At 42.7% G+C, this 27,611-nt stretch overlaps 1 long non-coding RNA gene across 1 annotated transcript in view; it reads left to right on the top strand.

Annotated features, from left to right (window-relative positions):
* The window catches only part of LOC137522672 (uncharacterized), a 68,774-nt gene that overhangs the window by 24,164 nt on the left and 16,999 nt on the right, over positions 1–27,611 (top strand). The window contains exon 2 of the long non-coding RNA XR_011022395.1: positions 2,799–2,831. This is a non-coding gene — a long non-coding RNA (uncharacterized lncRNA). The remainder of the gene's footprint in view (positions 1–2,798; positions 2,832–27,611) is intronic.

The following is a 27,611-nucleotide window of genomic DNA, read 5'->3' as shown; positions in this document are numbered from 1 at the left end:
ATAGAGCAGAAAGTTTTTTTTCTCCTAGACCGTAGTTGTCAGTTTCTCAGGATGGGGCCCCCTGTGGCTTCTGGGCCCCCTGCAGCTGCATCCCATGCAGGATCTATTGTTATGCCCCTGCACATATTATATATGAGAAAATTATAGTTGCATATGTTATATGAAGTATAATCAATGCACTGTTTTGTTTGCACTGTTAACACTTCTTTGAACTTTGTTTGTCAGAATAAATAGCAGGGCTTAACCACTTGAGGACCGCCTACAGCCGATGGGCGGCGGCAAAGGCTGGGCCTAAACGACCGCAATACGCCCATCGGCGGCGAGTCCTCTTGTGGCTGCTGGTCAGGGATCGCACGCTGTTATGCGTGCGCATCCTCCGGCAATAGGCTCCGCCCACCCGCTTCGTCAACCGGCCGGTCAAAAAATTAGGCCCAAAAAATTAAATCTTCTATGAATTCACCATACTCCTAACGAAATACCTTGGGGTGTCTTCTTTCTAAAATGGGGTCATTAGTGGGGTTCCTATACTGCCCTGGCATTTTAGGGGCCCTAAACTGTGAGGAGGAGTCTTGAAACCAAATGTCACAAAATGACCTGTGAAATCCTAAAGGTACTCATTGGACTTTGGGCCCCTTAGCGCAGTTAGGGTGCAAAAAAGTGCCACACATGTGGTATCGCCGTACTCAGGAGAAGTAGTATAATGTGTTTTGGTGTGTATTTTTACACATACCCATGCTGAGTGGGAGAAATATCTCTGTAAATGGACAATTGTGTGTAAAAAAATCAAAAAATTGTCATTTACAGAGATATGTCTCCCACCCAGCATGGGTATGTGTAAAAATACACCCCAAAACACATTATACTACTTCTCCTGAGTAACGCAATACCACATGTGTGGCACTTTTTTGCAGCCTAACTGCGCTAAGGGGCCCAAAGTCCAATGAGCACCTTTAGGCTTTACAGGTGTGCTTACAATTAGGCACCCCCCAAAATGCCAGGACAGTAAACACACCCCACAAATGACCCCATTTTGGAAAGTAGACACTTCAAGGTATTCAGAGAGGAGCATAGTGAGTCCGTGGCAGATTTCATTTTTTTTTTGTCGCAAGTTAGAAGAAATGGAAACTATTTTTATTTATTTTTTTGTCACAAAGTGTCATTTTACGCTAACTTGTGACAAAAAATAAAATCTTCTATGAACTCATCATGCCTCTCAGTGAATACTTTGGGATGTCTTCTTTCCAAAATGGGGTCAATTGGGGGGTATTTATACTATCTTGGAATTTTAGCACCTCATGAAACATGACAGGTGCTCAGAAAAGTCAGAGATGCTTCAAAATGGGAAAATTCCCTTTTGGCACCATAGTTTGTAAACGCTATAACTTTTACCCAAACCAATAAATATACACTGAATGGATTTTTTTTTATCAAAGACATGTAGCAGAATAAATTTGGACAAAAATGTATACAGAAATTTTACTTTATTTGAAAAATGTCAGCACAGAAAGTAAAAAAAAAGTATTTTTTTGACAAAATTCATGTCTTTTTTGATGAATATAATAAAAACTAAAACTCGCAGCAGCAATCAAATAGCACCAAAAGAAAGCTGTATTAGTGGCAAGAAAAGGAGGTAAAATTAATTTGGGTGGTAGGTTGTATGACCGAGCAATAAACCGTGAAACCTGCAGTGGTCTGAATGGAGAAAAAGGCTCTGGTCCTTAAAGAGAACCAGAGACGAAGCACCCTCATGTATTTTATTACATCTATCAGTGGGAACATGACAGTAAACACCTACCCTGCTTTTAGTTTCATTGTTATCTGCTTAATTAGTCTATTAGCAACTGTGATAAGAATCCACCGACTATTCAGTCGAGCTTTGACCTGGAATCATTATAGCTGAGTCACTCTTCTGTGGAGTCTTTTCAAGCCCAAGCCTTCCCCCTCCTGGCTTAGATTTTCTGCTTTGCATACTGAGAGCTGTGATCACATGGGAGGGGCTGTCCTGCTGAGAGAGAAGCTATGTGGCTGCAATATGATCCCTGTGTGCTCTGTGTGCACTAGATACTGATGATGACTGCAGTTTAATTCCTATGAGAGACACTTCCTACAGGCAGCTGTACATCATATTAAAATGAAAGCACATAGATGAAAGGCTGCAGCAGCCTAGATAGCAGTATAGTCTCATATAGCCTAGACAGCACATCCAGAACCACTCATAACCCGGAAGGAGAAGGGATATGAGCCGGCGGCCATATTTGATTTTTCCTGGAGCAATAATGGATAAAAAACACTAAAAAAGGCACACCAGAGCGGCAAAATTATCAGGTAGAGCATTTATTCTTTACAAGCTATCAACTGATATGTTTATTTTGTGTAAAACGTTCATCTCTGGTTCCCTTTAAGGGGTGAAAAGACTGTGGTCCTCAAGTGGTTAATCATCCAGGTCTACTGTGGCTATAGGCTCTAGAGAAAAACCTAGTCCTAATAATGTCTGTCCACGTCCTATGCTTCCTTCTACCTAGCTTCCTCCCTTTCCATGTTTTCTTAAAGTAACTTCACTCTGTACAGGCCTGATTCCAGCAATTAACTGATGTGGGCCAACTTAATGGGAATTCAATTTTTGGTCATAAAAAAGTTATTCATTAATTTCAGCTCTATATTGTGCAATGATAATAAGAAAGCACTACTTTAGCATGATTACTTTGCCTTATTTTTTTTACACTACCATTACTTTACCTGGCATGTATATGTGGTGGGTCTGGTGCTTTTATTTTATTTATTTTTTTGACACTTTTCAGGAGGCATACAACACTTTTCCGGTGAGCTGTAAGGTGAGTTCTTTTTTCTGAAATGTTTTCACAACTTTATATCAAGCAACGGGGAGAAGGGGAGTGGTTGCTGCAATATCATGTGGCAGGAGGTTGCAATGTAGATGTGTTTTGGGAGCACTTGAGATACAGCAAAGGGGTTTGTGAGAAGGAGAGGTACTGGGACAGCATTAATCTCAGCTGAAGTGGTTCAGACTGCTTTGGCACCCAGGACTGTCTAACTGGATGGTGGAGTCATGTAACACCGAAGATGAAGACCCTCCGAGGTGAGTATAAGTTTCGAAGGGGGAAAGGGATAGTGTAAAGTATATGATATAGATATAGTTGGATCTGAAGGCTACATGAAGGCTACCCAGAACGGGTCATAGTGGCACCCAGAAGCTGAAGGCCAGGATAGTTAAAGAGAATCTGTACTCTAAAATTCTTACAATAAAAAGCATACCATTCTATTCCTTATGTTCTCCTGGGCCCCTCTGTGCTGTTTCTGCCACTCCCTGCTGCAATCCTAGCTTGGATTGGCCACTTTTTATGCAGTGTTTACAAACGAAAAACATGGCTTCTAACCAGAGTTTGATACGCTGAGAACAGCTTACTGTGTGACTCATGCAAAGCTTGGAGAGGGTGTGTATAGCTTCTGCCAATGACAAGCAGTGCTGCACATTCCACACATTCCAGCCTAAGCCCGACAACAGAGGAAAGAAGATACGATTTATTACAGAGACAGTGCAACTAGGAAAGGCTGCAGTAAGACAGACCACATTAGAACAGGCATAGGAACTTATAGGATAAAAGAGATAAGGCTCAAAATTTTGTTATAGAGTCTCTTTAAGTGCCAGGACTCCCTACCTTATTAGGTATCAATAGCTTTAGGTCTTAGGAATGCCATGGAAAGTTATGTTCAGCTACTGTTAGAGCTGAGGTATCAGTGCTAGATGTAAGCATTGAAATAGATGAAAGTTAATAAAATGTTGGTAGTTACAATTGTGTAACACATTTTTAGGCTCAGGTAAAAGGTGACAAGGTGTGTATGAGGAAAAGGTTAATGAAAGGCATAAATAAATGTTAGTGTTATTGGGAAGATGCGGCTAGCAAGGGGTTAAGATGGTAGTAAACAGTCCAAATCAAATTGTTTCACAGTAATTGATACAATTTTTATAGCAGATTATAAAAAGAAAAACAACCTCAGCACAAATGTTTCAACAGACACGCATAACTTAAATTTAACTTCTTTTGGAAAAGACTTGTAGGAGGCGATAACACTTAGTAGAGTTTAAACAACAACAGCTGTCTGCAGAGATCACTTAGGAACAAATGGTAGTATTGCAGCGATTTAGTTACTACAGTCTCAAGGACTCCAGATCCATATATAAATACCGAAGAAGAGCATGACATGATTAAGTAAAACCAGAACGGTCCTTTAGGTTTTTTTTGTGCCAGTTTGATAAATAAGCACTGTTAAACTGTTTTATCACTCCTGAAAAATTAGGTTTTCTTTATAAATTCAGCTTATTAGTTCTAAAGTCTCAGGTCTAGGGGTCGATTCACTACCTTTCCCCACATGCAAAATCAGACAGGGAAATGCAGCCTAATAAAATCAATAGGCTGCCGTCCAATACGGGGAGAAAGCTGGATGGCGTGCAGCATTTAAATGTATTGTGCATCTGTATCCCTACAGCCATGCATGGCATGTTAGAGGAATTAAGATGTGTTCTCGCATCACTGCAAGTTTTAGCATACGTTTTGCATGTTGCACACTAGCACAGCGGAGAGGGGCCCTTAGACTATAGGTATACTTTAAAGTGTTATTACATCTAACCTATACTTAAAGGGAGTCTGAAGTGAAAAAAACAACAACAACAAAACAGATATTTACCTAAAGAGAGGGAAGGCTCTGGGTCCTGTAGAGCCTTCCCACTCCTTTCCTGGTCCCATCATTCCTGTGCTGGCTCCCCTATTAGCAGTCTCCGATTAATGGTTGAAAACGCGCTTTCTTGCGCACTCGGAGTATGGAGCGGCCTGTCTTCAGGAGCATTTGGGCTCCCAAGGACTTCCAAAGCTCCCCCCGCAGCGGCAGAGCGCAGTCTTCGACCCATCAGTCGGAGACTGCTAACGAGGGAGCCAGCCCAGGAACTTCAGACTCTCTTTAACCATTTCCGCCGCCCGGACGTGAAGCTCACGTGGGGCGGCAGCTCTGCAGCGCTCCTGCGCTTGGGCGCACCCCCGCGTCCCCGTTGTGTCCCCCGGTAGCCCTGGGATCAGTGAAAGGGAACATGGTTCCCGATCACCGATCCCTTTCCCCCGCAGAAAAACCGAAGCGCTCACCTGTAAGGCTTCAGTTCTTCTGCCCGGACAGATTTCCGCATCCCCCCTTGTACTTCCGCTTACCGAGAAGTACAAGGAGGGTAAACAAAAATGAAGGTGGCCATCTTGTGGCCAAATAGTAAAACTACATCTACAAATGTTTTACATTACAATTTACACATTAAGCAACATTAAAAATTTACTGTTTATGTCCCACACCAAAATATTACCCAAATAAAAATTTTTATACAAAAGAAAAATTACAATAAAAAAAAATAAAAGACATAAATAGTTACCTAAGGGTCTGAACTTTTTAAATATGCATTTGAAGGGGGTATACTAAAAACATTTTTTAAATTATAGGCTTGTAAATAGTGATGGACGCAAAACGGAAACAATGCACCTTTTTTTCCAAATAAAATATTGGCGCCATACATTGTGATATGGACAACATTTAAATGGTATAATAACCAAGACATACGGGCAAATAAAATACATAGGTTTTAATTATGGTAGCGTGGATTATTTTAAAGCTATAATGACCGAAAACTGAGAAATAATGAATTTTTCCATTTGTTTTTTTATTAATCCTGTTAAAATGCATTTACGGTAAAGTGGCTCTTAGCAAAATGTACCACCCACAGAAAGCCTAATTAGTGGCGGAAAAAACAAGATATAGATCAATAAATTGTGATAAGTAGTGATAAAGTTATTAGCGAATGAATGGGAGGTGAAAATTGCTCCGATGCATAAGGTAAAAAATCCCCGCGGGCTGAAATGGTTAAAGAGAACCTGTACTGAGTCAAAATATTTAAAATAAACACATGAGGTAACTTCAAATGAACATTGCATAGTTACCTTGCCATCAGTTCCTCTCAGAAGATCACCATTTTCTTCTGACAATAATCCCTTCCAGTTCTGACAATATTTTGTCAGATCTGAAATATATCAGTTGCTGTCAGTAAAATATCAGTTGCTGTCAGTTATAGCTGAGAGGAAAACTGATGTACCAGATAAAAGTCCATGTTTCCCTATGGCTCAAGTGGGCGATGTTACAGTTTAACTGTGTGCTGACCAGAAAGCTGTTATGGGGTAATGGCCATTTTCAAAATGGAGGACGGAAAATTCCCTTGATCACAGTGAACAAACAGGGCGCGGGACAGGAGAAAGACACTGAGGAGTAGACTACATGGAAGGTAAATATGACTTGTGTATGCTTATTTTGATTTTAATTTTCAGTTCAGGTTTTCTTTAAGTGTGCTTAAAAGGTCTTAAATGGAATGGTAATTAGAAATACAATATGACTGTGCTATTTATTTTTAAAGATACAGGCATGCCCTCTCCAGTATATACAATGCAAGATATTATTCTGCGTTTATACTAAGGCTGTGCTACTTGAGCTGAGAATGGACATTTTTTTGTTCGTTTTACTGCATCGCAAAACTGACATTGAACGAATCCTGTTTTATATATTGGGCTTGAATTATAAAGCAGTGCTAACTGTTAGCACGCTGTTGAAAAGCCCATTATCATGCCTAAACTCAGTTTAGGCGTGATAAAATAAACTTGCGCATAAAACTTTACGCGCGCAACGCCATTAAACCCTATGCAATGTTTCGCGTGCACCAGACTTTGCGCGTGCAAAACTTTGTGTGTGAGTTTTTCCCTCAAAGCGGTGCTAACCTACTTAGTGCAATGCTTATCACGCCCAAAAGTCTTTAGGCGTGCTAACTAGGTTAGCATCGCTTTGTGCATAAAGCCCATAGGATCTATTTACACTTGTAAGTCTGCAACAGAGCCATTGAATCCATTGCGGTAAGCAGACTGCTCTTTTGTGGCGTCCGCGATATGCATTTCCCATATAACCGAATGGTTGAGAAGTATCCGCCCTGAACCACAACGAAGTATGAGCCCCTGGTGACTCATATTTATAAGGTAAACAATGACTTGCATATTTTAACTGAAGCAAAACCAATAAGCCTCATGTTGAACTATTGTAAGAATGCTTAACCAAAAGTTCACTAACAATTTAACTCTATGGTAATTCAGAATAGATAGAAAAGTTAATGTAAGGGAAAGGACAAAGAATAAGGTTATGCACTGCTTTGTAGTGATGGCAGTTAGATGTGACTAATGGGCTCTTGACCCTGTGTTCACATTGTGATTTGCAGTTTAGTGAACCTGCGTGTCTCTGAATGCTCACTGGTTCCCCGTTTGCCTGCTGAGGATGCAAGGATGCATCCTGTCTCACATGGAACACCAAGGAGATAGTGAAGCTAGTTCTGGCATCTAGCTTCTTTGTTTCCTGGAGAAAGGGAACACATTTTCTCTTTTCAGCTATGCATTGCACACCCGCCTTTTCTATTGAAAAGATTCCATTAATATTATTGTGATCTTAAGGATAGGCTAATGGGATTTGACAATCTAGCTATGGATTAATTTGCTAGAGAACAGAGGCGCCAACAGGATAAAAAGTGATGAAAACTTTAAAATTGCTAGGGAGTGGACTTACCTCCAGAAAGCAGACACGAACAACTGTCTGAATCAAACAATTGAAGAGTACCCCAAGAAATGCAACGCGTTTCGCAGCCACAGCCTGCTTCATCAGGCAATAGAATAGGGGACAAAAAACTGTAGACAAAGACAGAAAACGTTGCTATAATGAGCTACATAAAATAAATGGTAACCTGCAAATTGCATGCAACACTTATCTGAAAAAAATTCAATAAATTATACATAAATTCAAATATAAGAGAAAAGCTAGACTATACAGTACTATGTTATTGTGTAAATAGTATTGCACATGTATCAGAGTATTAAAAAAAAATATATAAAAAAATTGCGTGCAAAACTTAAGGCGGAAAAATTGCAATACATTTGCAAAAAAAAAAAAAATTCAATAAATATGGTTTTCACCACGCTGCTGAGCTGACATGCCCTTTATGTCAACTGCAGAGATCACATGAGGTAAGTATAGCTACTAGAGGAGCCTTTTTACAATGTCATATTTATTGAATATTTTTTTTTTTTTGCACATTTATTGCAATTTTTCGCATAAGTGTTGCATGCAATTTTTTTTTAATACTCTGATAGATCTGCAATACTGCAATACTGTTTACACTGTGTCCACCCATGGTGGAGGGGTGACCTACCCCTACCGTTCCGATCTACAGAGAGCGACATCTTAATCCTGAGTGAGGACAGGTCTAATCTCCTCACCTGCATATACAGTGGTTACCTGAGTGGTAACCCTTGTTTGTGAGTATTTATATCTCGCTGTTTATCATTTACACGTTATCCTGTACATACTACACTATATTGGGCTCTCGGTGTCTCCCTTTTATTTGGCTATGGTTTAAACTATTTTCCAGTTGTTGAGCCTCTGAGGAAGCGGTGAGAGGGCTATGAAACATGCGTCTGGCAAATTAGAGTGATGAACAGCTAGCAATGAATTACCCGTTGTACTTTGTATAGCTATAGGTACAACATGGAGACACAAAAATAAGATTTTACATATGATAAAGATGAAGTTTGTAACAATTAAAATTTGTGTATATTGTAATATGTGTTAATATGTACAGTATCTTCTGGTAAGCCCCTGTATGTAAACTATGTCTCCCTATATGATCTTACAATTAATCTCCAGTCCAGATTAGAAGGAGATGCATTTAACTGGTCTAAATTCAAAAATACATATGGTCTGCATTGCAAATTGCATGCAGACCATCTCTAATTGTTAGCATATATTGTAAAGCATGTTCTGTATCCAAGCCTGGAATGTAAAAATACAAATAACACATCAAGGGCTTTATTAAATAAACTGTGATAACTCAAATATCACACCATATCAAAGATATCACACCTTATCAAAGTTAACACGCCTTATCAGAGTAGCATAGCGAGCGTTACGAACGTATGCCTGCTAATTGGCAATGGAACTCGTCCTGCCCTGAGCCCCTGCGGGTTCGTAGCGCTCGCTATTCTACCCTGATAAGGCATGTTAACTTTGATAAGGTGTGATATCTTTGATATGGTGTGATATTTGAGTTATCACTGTTTAGTGAATCAAGCCCTAAGTGTGCAATGCAATGCTTACCCTATGAGACTGCGCTTCGCAAACGGGTCTTTACCTTATGCTCATAAATCCTTCATGACATGATTAACATGTTTCTTCAGACTTAGCAGGGTCACTGAGAACATACATCACAAAGGATATGAGGTAATGCCAATTGTAGAATATAGGTACCATATTTTTCAGACCATAAAAGGAAGGCTTTTTCTCCCTCAAAGGGGGGTGGGGTTGTCCCTGCGTCTTATTGTCCAAAGGTGTCCCAAAAAGTTGGATTTTGTGTCCATGTGTCCTTCTCCCTATCTTTTCTGTCCATCAGGGTCACCTGTCCCTAATGTTCTCCTTCCTCCACGTCTCTGCCCTCCTGTGTTGCCTGTCCCCCTGTGTCACCTGTCCCCAATGTCCTCCTTCTTCCACGTCTCTGCCCTCCTGTGTCGCCTGTCCCCCCATATGTGCCCCCATTTCTCCTGAGTGTATATATGTATGAGAGAAGGTGAGATACTTATCAAACAACTGGAGATGTGCAGGAGTCTCACAACTGAGGATTCATGCATTCGCCTCCACTCATCGGGACTTGCTACAGCCTGATCAAGCACCGTGCAGCAAATCAGGCGTGGGAGCTGCAACTTGGCCATCCAATCACCGCCGTCTGCTACTCTGACTGGCAGCAAGGATACCGGATGTGGGACTAAGGCTCCATCATTGAGCCAGTTATTGGACATGACCAGTTTTTGGCACATTCCTTTTTGTGAAACTGAACAAATGATATCAGTTAGATATTCTCTGTTTGCTTGATATGTGATTTGGTCATTGGTGTTCATAAACATTCTGTTAAAGCTATACAGGTGTAACGTTGCTATAAATTTGAGGATAAGCTTCCAGTCTTGCTGAAAGATAATTCCCCTACCAAGGCTCAAATGTATTGCCAACTGTATCAAGACTTTCCTTAAAGAGACTCTGAAGCGAGTCTAAATTCTCTTTTTTAACCTGTATTCATGTTAAGCCTCATAAGCCCAGCTAAACCTCCGATATCCCGCGGCAAAATGAGGGGTTAATACCCCCCAATCCCCTCCGTGGTGCCCGGGAGCATTTCGTGATTGAGGCAGAGCTACAGCCATAAGCTCTGCCTCAATCCCCGCTGATCGCCGCCTCTCCCCCGCCCCTCTCGATCTGCCTTCACAGAGAGGGGCGGGGAGAGGCGGAGATTCACCGGCAGATTGACGCGAATGGAGGCAGAGCTGCAGCTCATAGCTCTGCCTCCATCAGCAGCAAAATCCACGACCAAGAAAGTTGTGGATTTTGCAGGGGGATTTGGGGGGTATTAACTCCTCATTTTGCCGCGGGATAGTGGCGGTTTAGCTGGGCTTATGAGGCTTAACATGAATACAGGTTAAAAAAGAGAATTTAGACTCGCTTCAGAGTCTCTAAGAATTTCCCAGTGGTAAGATGATGCAAGCATTTGAAAAGTGTTCAAACCCACCTGAATAGTAATCTTAGCACCTTACCATTCCACCCTCAGTACTCCCTGATCGGTAAGTTCAACAGCACCATTCTCTGAAATAACAACAGCGCTCATGGCTATTATTGTAGCATCAGTCACCTGTATGATCAACCCAAACTTGTCAGTATTAACCTTCTGGCAGAGTATTGATTTATATACGCATGAATAAGATCTTAAAGCTATTGGGTATACAAGTATTACATATCCTGTGCTGTTCCGGCCATTGTGTCAGACTTAATTTTATATAAGGATTGCATTTGAGATCAATGCCTTTGAACTGTGGGACTTCATATGCGAAGGTTCCTTAGAAAGGGGAGCTGTGTATTCTATAGTGAGCTGATAGATTTTTCTGTTTCATTTTTTGACTTAAAGGGGCACTATGGCGAAAAATTGTAAAATTTTAAATATGTGCAAACAAACAAACAAATAAGAAGTATGTTTTTTTTCCAGAGTAAAATGAGCAAGGGGATTCTGAGCAAGGCTTTTATTATTTATAAAGATATACCCTAAAAAGTATTTAAACAATGATGGTGGCCAGTATTTTGGCAAGTGGACAGAGCAATTGCAATCCACTAAGGCCTCGATTCATAAAAGTGAGTGCGGTAGTTCAGAGAAGGTTGGGAAATTACCGCTAGCGGTAAATGAGGGTTTTTGCAGTGAATTCATTTAAAAAATTCCGAGTGCGAGGTGATTGTGATAGCAGTCGGTAAGTGTGCAGTAAGTGTGCAGTGTGGTGCGGAAAGCTGTATAATGTGCTGAGTGCGGTAGTTTGCCGCTGACTTCCTACTGACAAGGTGCATGCTGGGTAGAAGTGGGTAGAAGTGGGCAGTTTTAGACTCATGTGACTTATTTATTATAAATTATTATTATATTTTATATATAATATTTTATATATATATATATATATATTATTTTTTTTAATTACCGGTATTCTTATAAATTATCTAAATCTGTGCTATTTCTAAGAACCTGGGTGATGTTACAACCACCCTTCCTCCTCTGTATCCTTAAAAATTCCATAACATTAAGTTCAAAGGGCTCCACTTGTCACCTAAAACGCTACTGTGTAGAGCAAACTCGGCAGGTCTTTGTTGGCGATAACAAGCTGTTATTTATCGCTTCCTTACTCCCCCTTTTTTTTTCATGAATACACTTCATTCAGTCTACCGACACAAACAATGTTTTCATTACCGCACTATTACCGCACTGTTACCGCATGTGGTAAAACATGCGTAAAACATGCGTTAAATTTTATGAATCCACTATCAACAACATACCAAGCGGTAATTTACTGCTTGGGCGATAACGCATGCGGTAATGCTTTATGAATCGAGGCCTAAGTGCTTTTGAAAAGAAATAAATCCCTGAGAATTCCCTATGAAGAGATGAACTAGTCCAAAACCTGTTGCTTCTGTCAGATTTCCACTACCTACTGTAAGTGACAGCAACATAGGAGAAAAGTAATTTATGGCTCATTTTACTCTGGAAAAAATGTACTTTCTTATTTGTATATGTTTGCACATATTTTAAATTTCAAAATTTTTCACCATAGTGCCCCTTTAACCATTTCAGCCCGCGGAGATTTTTCACCTTATGTATCAGAGCAATTTTCACCTCCTATTCATTCGCTAATAACTTTATCACTACTTATCCCAATTTATTGATCTATATATGGTTTTTTCCGCCACTAATTCGGCTTTCTTTGGGTGGTACATTTTGCTAAGAATTCTTTTTTTATAAATGCATTTTAACAGGAATATTAAAAAAAAATTGAAACATTATTTCTCAGTTTTCGGCCATTATAGCTTTAAAATAATACATGCTAGCATGATTAAAACCTATGTATTTTATTTGCAGTTTATCTCGGTTATTACATCATTTAAATTTTGTCCGTATCACAATGTATGGGGCCAATATTTTATTTGGAAATAAAGGTGCATTTTTTCAGTTTTGCATCCATCACTATTTACAAGCTTATAATTTAAAAAATGTTTATAGTACATAGTATACCCCCTAACCGCCTTCACATGCATATTTAAAAAGTTCAGACCCTTAGGTCACTATTTATGTTTGTTTTTTTTATTGTAATTTTTTTTCCATAAAAAAAAATATTTGGGTAATATTTTTAATGTTATAATGTGTGTAAATTGCCTTCAAAAATGTATGTAGATGTAGTTTTACTATTTGAGTTTTTTTTTTCCCCTTTGTGCTTCTCGCTTCCCGGAAGCACAAGGAGGACGGGGAACTTTTTTTTCCAGAAAAACTGCGGCCTATGATAAGAGACCATCAGTTTTTCTGCTGGGGACTTAGATCGGTGAATGGGAACCATGTTCCCATTCACTGATCTCAGGGCTACCAGGGAATGGCACGGGGGCACGCATGCGGGCACGCGTGGGAGCCCGCCACTGCAGCAGAGCAGCCGTCTGGACGTGATGATCACGTCCGGGTGGCTGAAATGGTTAAAGTAGACACACACTTGAATTCCCAGAAAGAACATTATCCTTTTCCACACAGTCAATTAATATGGACCTTTCAGTAGTAAAATAGGTTTGCCTGGATTTTACTGATTTGCAAACTGCAATTAGACACTACTGCATGTTGCCTTATGTCAAATAAATAGTTTTCTCTAGATCTTGGGCACCCTGGCAACATGAATATGTATCTCTCCTTTTACCTAAAACATACATGCTGGGAGATGTACACCAGGAGAGGCAGCCGGCAGCTCCAACCAGAATCCCAGCATCCAAGGTCAGATGTATACCTTTTTTGCCCCTACGCCAAGAATGGTGTGGCTCCCCTTCCATGTGCAGCAGTGCCCCTCTCATTCCATGTTCAGCCCCCTCTCCCATATGTATCATCCATGTAATACAGCCCCTCTGTCATGTTCAACTCTCTTGGGCATCCGTGCTTACATTTTCACGTATTGATCCACATTTGCAGCCTTCTCTTTCATTATGTGGTAACCCTTATTTCATGCCCAGGTCCCCCTTAGGCTGCCGCAAGCCTGGGCCACTGTGGCCTTTCCAGAAGTCCGGCTCTGCCTGCATCACTGTGAGGTTGCAATTGCAAACAGAAATCATCTATAAAGTGGCCACGTGCTATTGGCCACAACTCAGTCAATCAGTATATGCCTTCAACTCAGGAACTTCACAAAATCCCTAAATTGCATCAGGTTGTTATAGACACCCATGCGACCCATAAACAGCTGAATGCATAACTGTATATATTGACAGGGGTTACAGAAAGAAAGTGGTAGTCTAAATAGATCAAACAGCATAATAAGCATCAAAGAGAGTAAAAGGAAAAAGGAGAAGTAAATCAAAAGCTATCCCCGGCGTGGGATGGAAGAAACTGCAGAAACAGAAGCAATATCAAAATACCAGATAGTGAAAATGTCATAATACGAGAATATACTTTATCTAGAAAAAATAGCCATAGTCAGCTTACATATGACTAAACTCATAGGAAGCATGTGAGAGGATAAATGGATTTCAAGATTTGGGTTGCAAAGTTCCCAAGGTTTGGATCAGGTATCATACTGGAGCAATAAGGTATCACGGAGAGAGAAACATGGGCATCCTGTGAATTCTGACTACATACACCAGATTGCTTTGCTTGTGTTTGGGAGCCAGAGTACCAAGGAGTGCAAAGATGTGTTAATTGGGTAAAGCAAGCAACAGTTGAGTGAACATGCAGACCAATATAGGAGGGTGAATTCTGCAGGTCAGTATGATGCAGTCTACCAACATCTAAAATAAAAAGGACACTCTCTTGAGCATTGTAAGGTGTGCATTTTGGACAAACTAAAAAATGGTTTGCAAGACTTGTCAAACTGTAACAACCATACCTTAACCTTAGGCGAAGGCCTTCAACACCATTAGTCCTCAACATATAATGATATTATGTTGAAGTCAACAGAGTAACCAAGCAGCTCAGGGTGACCCAAACTACTAGGAATGTATAGGGGGATAAAAGGAACCAAAAAGCCCTCCTAATAAAAAAGCAAAGCTTGGTGTAATTGCCTTCTTAAAACAGAAGGAAATTTGCAATAATTCAGTTATAAATGAACATTTGTGGTTACCCACAATGCACTAAATATGCAAATTATCCCTTTTGTTGAAGTCAGTATATGCCTTTAGCCAGATTAGGCAATAAACACCTGAAAAATTGTGTCAACTGTCTACACTGTGACTAGTGTTGGGCGAACACCTGGATGTTCGGGTTCGGGAAAGTTCGCCGTACATGGCCGCGATGTTCGGCATGTTCGGGCCGAACCCCAAACTCCCCGAACATCCCGCTTTTGGGGGCCCTATGGGGTCGCAGGCATAAGGGGGGAGCATGCCCCGATCGCGGGTAGGGGGTCGGAAATTCCCCCCACCCCCTCCGCTAGCGCTCCCCCCTCTGCCCGCTTCCCCATACACAAGTTTCAGGAAGTAAAACAGTACCGGTGGTACTAGTGGGTGGCTGGCAGTGGGCGGCACTGTGAAGTGAGTGACTGAGGAGGAGGAGTCCGGAGAGTGACGCGTTGAGGGAGGGCGGGCAGCGGGCGGTTCAGCAGTAGTACGGTACTACTGCTGAACCGCCTGCTGCCCGGCCTCCCTCAACGCGTCACTCTCCGGACTCCTCCTCCTCAGTCACTCACTTCACAGTGCCTCCCACTGCCAGCCACCCACTAGTACCACCGGTACTGTTTTACTTCCTGAAACTTTTGTATGGGGAAGCGGGCAGAGGGGGGAGCGCTAGCGGAGGGGGTGGGGGGAATTTCCGACCCCCCCCCCCCCGCGATCGGGGCATGCTCCCCCCTTATGCCTGCGACCCCATAGGGGGGCAGTATTCGGCCGAACAGGGGCCCTGTTCGGCTAGTCATTCCGCAGTTCGGGCGAACCCCGAACAGTTTGGCCGAACACCACCAGGTGTTCGGCCGAACTCGAACATCACCCGAACAGGGTGATGTTCTGCAGAACCCGAACAGTGGCGAACACTGTTCGCCCAACACTAACTGTGACTGATGTTAGTGGATTAGCTGTACTTATAAAATACCCAGGAACTGCCTTTACTTACAAGAACTAAAGACTACTTGAATTTTAATTTAGAAAAAATCAATTGAATAGATATTCTCCACATAAAATACATACACAGTGATAACAACATTTAAAGTCCTACCCTTTTAAAATTACACTTTTATCACAATCAATCAGAAGCTTTTCTGATCACTGGTGAAGTTGCACAATACTGAATCAGGGCTACAAAAAAAAAAAACGCATTTAGACTTTTTTTCATACATGCCACAGCTACCTCATTCATGCAAAAGGGCAAAAAAAAAAAAGTAACTAGAATTTAACCTACAAGTCTACACAATGTGGATAATGCAGGGCAAATGTGCTGAAAGAAGACAAGCTGACAACGTTGATTGTACAAAAATCCAATATATATTTTACAGGCAGCTGAAAAGACTAAAGGCGAGGGGTCTGATAAATTAAGTTTGCATGTAAGAACATCTATAGTCAACCTTCAGAAACATAGACATGATATTACATTCAGTGAATTATTTCTCAGTAATTATTCCCCTGAGCTTCGCAGACTGCTCTGCATGGCTACTCCCGGGACCTCCAATGGGTGTCATAAGGCCAAAGAAGCAAAAAGATGGAAATGTCAATATCGTGCGTGCAAGACTTGAATTGATTACGTAATTCCCAATCATCCTATTTAACAATTTTCAAGGAGAAATGTCTTCCAAGGAGAGGTATTATTGAATCAGGAGGGTGATACAGCAAAAGGGAGCAGGTGTTTAACTGCAATTTTACACTAATTAAGCAGACCTAAAAGAAAAGATCATATTTTGTTTCTTTATTTAATAGAGTGATGGAGAAGGTTTATAGCATTTATGTTCTAAGAAAATCATGCAGCAAGAGCTTTAGAGTTTTAAAGAAGACTTATTTTAATCTTCTTACTACCCACAATTTTATTGGACATAAGCTAGTATAACCAAAAAATACATGGTATCCCTTTTCTGTGTGTCCTTTCTTCCTAAATCCAATTAATCAGCAAAATTGAGGTGAGCTAAAAATAAGGAAATTTAAATTAAAATATGCCTACCATAAAGATACTTGGTCAACTGCAGATCACAAGTAATCAGGCCCCATGCAATAAGAAAACTTTACTTTTTATATGTAAATTATTCAACAAAAAATGAACACACTTGTACTGTGGTAAACAATGAGGGGGTGGATGCCACCTTTTCGGATAGGACAAACGAAGCTACGGTACCAAAGAAGGTAAAAAACTTTAGTTCTGTGCTGATAATCGCCCCATTTCGATAATTAATTGCGATGTTAAAATTTATTCCAAGGTTCTCGCTGCCAGACTTGGTAAGATTGTCGACTTGGTTTTGGGGGAACAACAGACCGGTTTTAGAGGGCACAGGCACATAAGAGACAACATTTATTCAGTATTAATGTAATACACAGTTGTAATTCTAAAAAACATGAGGCCATCCTGGCCACAATAGATGCAGAAAAGGCCTTCAATAGACTATCTAGGCATTTTCTGCTCGATAATTTACGTAAAATAGGCCTGGGGCCCTTTTTTATTGGGACAATAGCTAAATTGTTTACAAATCAATCAGCTAGGGTAAAAATAAACGGTTATCTTACCGATGAGTTTAAATTATCTAATGGGGTACGACAGGGTTGCCCTTTATCCCCGGTGCTCTTCAATCTGAGTCTAGAGCCACTCATCACTGCGATTCAATCAGATCCCCAGATAAAAGGTATCGATGTAGCGGGGGTGGAAACAAAGATAATTGCCTATGCAGATGACATTCTTTTGATTTTAAGGAATCATGAAAAATCACTTAAAAAATGTCTTGGATGGATTTCATTATATAGTAGCATCTCACACTATAAATTGAATGAACAGAAATCTGTTATTTTGGGCTTAGGCTGTTCCACCCAGAAAAGGGAAGCCATCAAAAGTTACTCGAACTTTATATGGGAGAAAGTTGCAATTAAATACTTAGGGGTGAATCTATGTTCGCAATTGGACGACCTTTATAAACATAACTTTGAAAATATTATGACTGACAGTAGTAAGATGCTCCAGTCCTGGGATCGTCCAATTTTTGATGTATTGGGCCGAATAGCCATTATTAAGATGATGGTGCTTCCGAAAATATTATTTTTTTGCAGTGTTTGCCCCTGACCCTTCCCAGGAGTTGGTTCACCGACTGGGATCGTTTGTTCCAAAAATTTATCTGGTCAAGAAGTAAACGTAGAATAGCATTTTCCACTATCTCCAGAGGTAGAACATTTGGGGGCATGGCAGCACCAGATATCTACAGATACTACACAAGCATTCATTTAATGCGCATTTTAGAGTGGCGAATTAATGACAACAGTAGGATCTGGGTTAGATTGGAAAATGAATGGTTAAATAGAGACTGGCTGTTTTCATGGATTCCAGAGAAAGTTCGGTACTCTACTACCCTTTCCTCCCATCCTCTAATCACACCGACACTGATAAGTTGGGCAAAGACAGTGGGGAACTGGATAAATACTGAGGGAGTTTCCCAGCGAAGATCCATTGCTTTTGACCCAAACTTTGGGCCAGTGTCAGACCAGTCTTGGTTTCACACTAATTATGCGGACCAAGACTTGAGACTGATCCATATAATGGGAAACAAAAAGTTGGACATCACCCCGATCTTTGAAACTGGTCAACTGTCAATGTTTGGAAGCATTCAATTATCCAGTTTTTGGAATAGTCTGCAGCGAAAAGAAAAAACTATTAAACAAGATGTAAACATATTTGAGCAGTGGTTTTTGATGAAACAGAGGCCAATAGGGGCCCTATCAAAAATCTATAACCCACTTGGTTCAACCTCACACAGGGTCCCTCCTCCTTACTGTGTCAGATGGGAAAGTGAGGAGGGGATAAAATTCTCCTCCGAGATAGGGGCTAGAATCTTTCAAGAGATCTGGTCCTTTTCTGAAACCCATTTACAACTCTGTACATCAAAACGAGCCGGGCAACTGTCACTTTGTTCCGCTTTAATTCGTCTTCATGCAAGATATGATACATACATAATTGCAGTTCCTTGTGGTATCAAACCTGTTCCAGGTGTCTGTGCTGGGGTGTGTCGCGGTTCGGTGACCAGGGTGGAGAGACTGCACTACGCCGTTTCGCGCCTGACTGGCGCTTGTTCACGTGCTTGTGTCTATAACCATAAGTGCGCCGTGCGGCTTCCTGTATATGGTCTGGAAGCCTCACCCTCGGCGCTCGTGATTGGTGCGAGGAGTGATGTCACGGGGGTTGGGGGTGAAGGGGCGGGGCCACGCCGTTCCATCGGCGAAAGTGATAGTGCGCCGCATATGCTGGACGTAGCAAGCATATGCAGCGGCACTGGTCGCTATGGCGACATATTCCTTATATACTGTGAGTGACAAGAAATACAACAATACTGTGTTCGTTATAAAAAGTGCTCAGAATATACATACTGTGCCATAACATTGAGCATTTCACATTGCAATAAAGTGGCTAGTGCTGATTCAAACGTTTTACATAATTCCGTGCTTGTAAACATTTAGTGAACTTGGTATGTACGTCCATAGTGGCATGAAATGGCTACTATCTTGCTGCCCATTGTGTTAAAAACACATTTTTATTATTATAATAATAAAATCCCCATGTAAACCCCAATACCCTATTAAAAAAGACTGGGGGTGATACTGCCAATCTTAAAGGAGACCCTTGGAGGTACATTATCCCCTATATAGTTCCGGCTACCATCCACCTATTAAAGTTTCCAGAGGGGTCCATTTGGTTAGCCTCTATTTTTGTTTTTTTGGGTCATTTAACCTGCACTACAAAGGAAGAAAGAGGGGTGCAAAAAGCACAGACAAAAGGTAAGTATGGGGAAAAAGATCTCTATTTGATACCTGGTCGCGATCCAGTGTCTATGGTCGCGAAACCCATGTTGCCTTCTCCATAACAGAAGGGGGGGAGAAACCAAGGGTGGGAGTGTGTTACCAACCAGAATCCAGGCTGATTTGCCAGAAATACAGACTGGGCACCTTACAAGAACCCAAAATACACCTCAGGCCCCTGGGCAGAGGGCGAATCTGCCCCCTCACAGTCTACCCCAGTGTGTATTAAGGGTGATCCATTTATTAATGGGTCAACAGTGCATAGTGCACTTTTAGGTCCTGTAGACCAGGACCCTATCTTATAGGTGCCCTTAGGTCTGTTCTGGCATCATCATCAGGAAAAGTACATGAGGGAGGAGGAAAAAGAAGAGACCCAGGTATACAAGTGGAAGTCAAGGCCACATCTAGTGTGTCCCGAAGTCCCAGAAAGTCCAGGGCCCAGAAACCAGGAGGAGGAGAGGAGGGATGAGGAAGAAGAAATGCAGACCATAGAGTCTACATTTAGAGTATCAAGGCACCAAAATAGGAAAGGCAAGAGCACGGGTCTCTACATTGCATTTGGGGGATACTTTGTTTATATGAACAGCACCCCCCCACCTGGCATTTCTGGTGTCCCAGGCCCATCGGACCTAGGAAAGCTATGGGTCAAAGAAGCAGGCCAAATCTAGCCTGTCGTTGAGACCTATTGGTCCCATTGCCTCTGTACGTAGAATTACCCGTGACTCTCGTCGGGTCAACTCACGGTCACGGTCGCCCCCTCTCCTAGAGGCACTGACATGCAGGAGACCTGCAAATTTCAGGCACTTGGCATTGCCTCCATGTGCTTCCCTTACATGTTCGATGAGCCGGGGGCAACCCTTACCTGATTTTATGGATTTAAAATGTTCATTAACTCTTTCCTTTAGGGGCCTGGTAGTTTTGCCAACATAATAAAAATCACAAGGACAAAATACCACATAAGACACAAACTTTGTTTGGCAGGTAATGAAAGCCCGCACCTCCCATTGTACTCCTCCCAGGCAGTAGTTCGTACCTTCCCGCATATAAGGGCAATACTTGCATTTACCACATTTGTGGTTACCCCTAGGGCGGTTAGTGCCCAACCAATTCATGGCTGGGCATGAGCGATACTCACTCCGAATTAGAATGTCGCCCAGAGTGGGGGCCCTTCTGTACGCTATCCTGGGGGGGGGGTCTGGGAACACTCTCCGGAGTGCGGGATCTCTTGCTACCAATGACCAATTTTTCTTAACAATCTGTGTTATTTTCTTGGCCATGGGGGTATAGTCGAACGTCAAAGTGAATGGACCTTTTTCTTTGCTCCTGGGGGTCCTAGAGAGGAGGGAAGACCTGTCCCTATCTCTGGCTCTATCCCTAGCCTTCAGAAGGAGTTCCCTGTCATATTTCCTTGCTTCCAATCGTGTAGTTAGCTCTTGCGATTGTGCCTCAAATGTTTCCAAGCTGGTATTGTTTCGTCTTAGACGTAAATATTGGCCGTATGGCAGGGAGGTTTTGACATGCTCTGGATGGAAACTGTTCCTGTGCAACAGAGAGTTCACAGCTGTCGCCTTCCTGTATCCCTCACACACCAATCTGCCTCCATCTGATCTAACCTTTAAATCTAAAAAATTAATGGATTTGTCCCCGATTTCCGAGGTAAATTTCATGTTTACTTGGTTGTTGTTTAAAAAACCCATAAATGCGTCAAACTCCTCTGTGCCTCCCTGCCACATGACCAACACGTCATCCACATACCTGGCCCAGATTTTAATGTTTTGCCTGAACAAATTCTTAGGGGTCATAACATGATCCTCCTCCCAGGCTCCCAGGAACAGGCCTGCATGCCACAGGGGTCCCCATGGCAGTTCCAGAGACCTGATGATACCACCTTCCGTCAAACATGAATGCATTATGCGTCAGGATAACCTTCAAACATTCGCACAAAAATTCCTTATACCCGTCGTCTTTGTTAGTTCTGTCGAGGAATCTGCGGACCGCCCTTAGTCCTTCCTCGTGGGGGATTCTACTGTAGAGGCTCTCTACGTCTATGGTGGCTAACCTGTAGCCTGGTTTCCATGCCGTGTTTTCCACGAGTTTGATCGTATCGAGCGTATCGTCCAAATAGGCCGGAACCCCCACGAGCAGGGGGCGCAACAGATGGTCCAGGAATCGGGACAGACGTTCCATGAGTGAACCACACCCGGAGACGATGGGTCTTCCCGGCGGGGGTCTGTGCGGACTTGTGCAGTTTGGGAAGGTGGTACCATACAGGATATCTTGGAAACTGCGGGAGTAGGTCAAGTGCCAACCTCTGTGGGGTGTACCCTCTCTTGACTCCCCGTCTTAACAAAGTGCGGAGAGTCGACTGGTACTTGAATGTGGGGTTACTGTCTAACCTAACATAGTACTCTATGTTATTCAATTGTCTGTAGGCTTCTCTGGTATAGAATTCGTTCGACATGATTACCACATTCCCCCCTTTGTCCGCCTGCTTCACCACCAGGTCGCGGCGCTACTTCAGCCACCTGATGGCTGCCTTGTCGCCCTTGCTCAAATTTCTTGGGGCCTGATCGTAGCACAATGCCTTCATCTCTGCGGAGAATACAGAATATACCCGATTATTGGTGATCTGCAGTATCACCGACAATCAGATATATCTACTAACCTCTGGACACCAAGATAACAAGTGAATGTTTAAGATGCAACAGTATACTTTGATTACTTCTCCAGAAGTAGGTACCTTCCTCTAGCCTAGACTCTCCAGGGGGGAGGAGCTAGGCTGAGGGGAGGAAGGACAGAGCGTGAGTGACACCCAGGAGAAAGGGTGACACTAACAGGTCTGGGAACTGCCTCTAACTGTAAAGCTAGTTCTCGAGGTCGGGCAAGCCAGGTCGTTATCACACAGACAGATAAGGTACAGATTCAGAAGGCCAATACAGAGTCCAGGAACAAGCAGAGATTGGCAACAGTGTAACAGAAATAGCAAGGTACAGAATCAGAGTTCAGAGGAGTGGTCGGACAGTCATAACAAATAATACAGTTCAATATTCCTAATGCTAAGGTGTGAGTTCCTTGATCGTCAACACCTTTGGAAACTATGCTAGAACACAGATACAGACAAGGTCTGAGTGCTACCACGTAGTGATCGCAACGGCAGACAACCAGAGAATGACCAGCACCCAGTATATATAGCAAGGCGCTCTCCAGTGCCTCCACTAAGTGCTGGACCAATGGCAGGTGGTGAAAATGTCAGCTGACCCGCCTGGTCAGCCTTCCCTTTTCTGGCTGTCATATAAGCTCTGCCTCTCAGCGCGCGCGTCCTATTGAACCTATGTGGACTAGCAGTCCCAGCCACACCATGTCTTGCACTGTGACCACTGACTCAGGCACGGAGACCGCCGCCCCGCTCTCTACGCGAGCGGCGGTTTCCCTGCGTCCAGCCGCAATGCCAGCTGCTATGTCATCAATGACAATCCGCCGCCTCCAACGCGGACTCCACCGCTCTGCCCATGCGGCATGCGGCGGTTTCTTCGCGTTGTGCCGCCATGTTAGAAGCGGAAACAGCCGCCTTACTCTGAGCCCTTGCAGCGGCTTTTCCGCGTTTCCTCACAGATACATGTTGGAAATGTAATAATGCTCAGGGTTCCTTGATCCATATGATTTGGGAATGTCAAATACTGAAAATTTTTTGGAAACAGCTGGAAGATTTTTTTGTCATAAATGGGTCCCCAACCCCCAAATTTGAGACCAATCTGATACTGTTTGGATTCAGGGACTCAGTTGTGTCTGGTCAGGACCAGGTAAGGGACCAACTCTTAAAACTGGGTATTGCTATAGCTAAAAGATTAATTATAAAAAATTGGAAGGACTTAAATCCTCCCTCCATGCATGAATGGATTGAGAAAATGGTGTCTCAATTGGGGGATGAAGAGGAAAGGGATAGGGATGATGAAGATATTGGACTAACAGAACAGAATAAGAAATGGGCAGTAAGACAACTTTGGGATGAGCTTTTTTTGCAGTTTCAAAAAGAAAAATCCTAGGGGTCTCAGTATATGGGGGATTATATGGATGGATGGACAGAATATGTCAGAGGGTGATTGGTGGGATATGGATGATACAAACTTGAATGAGAGGTCAAAAGGAAGTAGAGGATGGTTGATGTAGGGTGATAGGTTTTTTTTGTTTTCTTTTTCTTTTTTTAGGTGTGTAATATTATGGTATGCAAACTACGCAGCTATAAATTGTGGTGGTAGTAATATATTTGAATATTGTTTATGTATTTTAAGTGTCTTATACTTATATTACAAATTAAAATATTATTCGGTAAATAAAGCAAACCATGATGCTAAAATTTCCCATCAGTTGAAGAGGTTTGATGAAGCCAAGCTTAGAGTTGGGATAAAGCGTTGCTAACGCAGCTGAGTGTTTGCGAGAAAAAGAAAAAAAAATGAACACACTTGGCTAATACCGGATATTCCTATTTTAACTTGTTAAGAGTCATTGCCATTTAACAGCCACTCCACAGTGCACTGGGCACTGTGACCACTAGACAGTGTCCAAGTCACAGAAGTAAATGGGAGAGACAACTAATTTAGGGGCCAGTCCCGATAGGAAAATTAGGCACTGCTATAGACGGCAATGTAAATTTGCAGCTATGGTACGCTGGGGGTCACAATCATCGCTGGAGTCCAGCTGTTACAAAGCCAAATTTTCGATTGGCTAGGGTATATGTATAGCCAAGTAACAGTATCGGCCATATGTATAGCCAACTAACCCATTATCAGCTGTGACAGAGTGGCATCAGTTGTGGTGCTTGGTTATAGGGTTATGTATAGGTAGGAGATGTTACTGTATGGCATAGGTAAGGGGGGAAAGTTGAATAAGTTTAATTCTAAGTGTAGATGGGGGGGGGGGTGTTAGTATTAGGTTTAGGTGGAGGATTAGTGATAAATCGGATCCGAGATGAAAAACTATAACAAGTAACTTGTCTATATATCTTATCAAAAGTTTAGATAGTTTACACAGCATATCTAGCTGCAAACAGCTTCAAAAGTTTATGATTTATTCCAGTGACACAATGAGGGCAGCCATGTTATGTTTGTCACATTGTCACAGGCTGGGGGCTGGAGATGCTATCAGCTTGCCTGTGTGTAAATTCAGTCCCCTCTCCTCCTCCCTCCTCCCCTCTGTCTCTGAAATCAATGGCTAGTTACCTCCTCCTCCTGCCCAGACTAAGCTCCCATAAGCCCTTGCTACAGTGTCAAGGCACAAAAGGAGCTGTGGGCAAGGCTTGTTTAGTTTATAGGGAATTAGAGTATTAAAAAAAAAAGTATTTGGCTTGAGGAATGCCCTATAAACTATATGAAAGGAACACAATGATGCAATGAGTAAAAGTTTATCTCTGATCCACTTTAAGCATATGTGAAGGGTTAGTGTTAGACCTAGGTGAGGGGTTTGGTTTTAGGCCTAGGTGGGGAAGTTAGTGTTAGGCCTAGGTGGGGGAATGGTTGGAATAGGTGGAGTGTGCGTGTGAGTGTGTGTGCGTGTGAGTGAGTGTGTGTGAGTGTGAGTGTGAGTGTGTGTGTGTGTGTGTGTGTGTGTGTGTGTGTGTGTGTGTGTGTGTGTGTGTGTTAATGTTAGGCATATGTGTGTATGGGGGGGAGGGTAATTTTAAGGAATAGGGTGGGAGGTTAACATTAGGAAGTGTAAAAAGTGGCAGAAATAATGGTACTCAAATTTCCATTGCTAAGCTGTTATTTGAATATAATTTGCTATAATTCAAATAATGGCAATACTCGACACCTAAATTAACACACACCTATTTTACATATACACTCTAGAGGGATACTATCCCTAGAAAATAAATCTATCTATCCATCCATCCATCCATCCCATATTGGAAGTAATATTTTATAGAATCAAATGAAAACGAATTTGTGTGTGATATAAGACATTAAACCAGAGTATGAAAAGACAAGAAAATGCATAAAAGTGTAACTGAAGTGAGAGGAATATGGTGGCCACCATATTTGTTTCCTTTTAAATAATACTACCAATGCCCGACAGTCTGGCTGATCTCTTTGGCTAGTAATATACTGTATAGTGTTGGGCGAACATCTAGATGTTCGGGTTCGGGCCGAACAGGCCGAACATGGCCGCGATGTTCGGGTGTTCGACCCGAACTCCGAACATAATGGAAGTCAATGGGGACCCGAACTTTTGTGGTTTGTAAAGCCTCCTTACATGCTACATACCCCAAATTTACAGGGTATGTGCACCTTGGGAGTGGGTACAAGAGGAAAAAAAAATTTAGCAAAAAGAGCTTATAGTTTTTGAGAAAATCGATTTTAAAGTTTCAAAGGGAAAACTGTCTTTTAAATGCGGGAAATGTCTGTTTTCTTTGCACAGGTAACATGCTTTTTGTCGGCATGCAGTCATAAATGTAATACATATAAGAGGTTCCAGGAAAAGGGACCGGTAATGCTAACCCAGCAGCAGCACACGTGATGGAACAGGAGGAGGGTGGCGCAGGAGGAGAAGGCCACGCTTTGAGACACAACAACCCAGGCCTTGCATGAGGACAAGAAGCGTGCGGATAGCATGCTTTGTACCACCATGCAGTCATAAATGTAATAAAGATAAGTGGTTCAATAAACAGGGACCACGCGGCAACGCTAACCCAGCAGCAGCACACGTGATGGAACAGGAGGAGGCGCAGGAGGAGAAGGCCACGCTTTGTGAGACACAACAACCCAGGCCTTGCATGAGGACAAAAAGCGTGCGGAGAGCATGCTTTGTACCGCCATGTAGTCATAAATGTAATAAAGATAAGAGGTTCAATAAACAGGGACCACGCGGCAACGGTAACCCAGCAGCAGCAGCAGCAGCAGCACACGTGATGGAACAGGAGGAGGCGCAGGAGGAGAAGGCCACGCTTTGTGAGACACAACAACCCAGGCCTTGCATGAGGACAAAAAGCGTGCGGATAGCATGCTTTGTACCGCCATGTAGTCATAAATGTAATAAAGATAAGAGGTTCCATAAACAGGGACCGGCAACGGTAACCCAGCAGCAGCAGCAGCAGCAGCAGCAGCAGCACACGTGATGGAACAGGAGGAGGCGCAGGAGGAGAAGGCCACGCTTTGTGAGACACAACAACCCAGGCCTTGCATGAGGACAAAAAGCATGCGGATAGCATGCTTTGTACCGCCATGTAGTCATAAATGTAATAAAGATAAGAGGTTCCATAAACAGGGACCGGCAACGGTAACCCAGCAGCAGCAGCAGCAGCAGCAGCACACGTGATGGAACAGGAGGAGGCGCAGGAGGAGAAGGCCACGCTTTGTGAGACACAACAACCCAGGCCTTGCATGAGGACAAAAAGCGTGCGGATAGCATGCTTTGTACCGCCATGTAGTCATAAATGTAATAAAGATAAGAGGTTCCATAAACAGGGACCGGCAACGGTAACCCAGCAGCAGCAGCAGCAGCAGCAGCACACGTGATGGAACAGGAGGAGGCGCAGGAGGAGAAGGCCACGCTTTGTGAGACACAACAACCCAGGCCTTGCATGAGGACAAAAAGCGTGCGGATAGCATGCTTTGTACCGCCATGTAGTCATAAATGTAATAAAGATAAGAGGTTCCATAAACAGGGACCGGCAACGGTAACCCAGCAGCAGCAGCAGCAGCAGCAGCAGCACACGTGATGGAACAGGAGGAGGCGCAGGAGGAGAAGGCCACGCTTTGTGAGACACAACAACCCAGGCCTTGCATGAGGACAAAAAGCGTGCGGATAGCATGCTTTGTACCGCCATGTAGTCATAAATGTAATAAAGATAAGAGGTTCCATAAACAGGGACCGGCAACGGTAACCCAGCAGCAGCAGCAGCAGCAGCACACGTGATGGAACAGGAGGAGGCGCAGGAGGAGAAGGCCACGCTTTGTGAGACACAACAACCCAGGCCTTGCATGAGGACAAAAAGC

This window comes from Hyperolius riggenbachi, chromosome 6 (assembly GCF_040937935.1).
Source record: "Hyperolius riggenbachi isolate aHypRig1 chromosome 6, aHypRig1.pri, whole genome shotgun sequence".
In the NCBI taxonomy this organism is placed as follows: domain Eukaryota; kingdom Metazoa; phylum Chordata; class Amphibia; order Anura; family Hyperoliidae; genus Hyperolius; species Hyperolius riggenbachi.
Note: the sequence above shows the minus strand (reverse complement) of the source record. Positions and strands in the feature narration are given on the sequence as shown.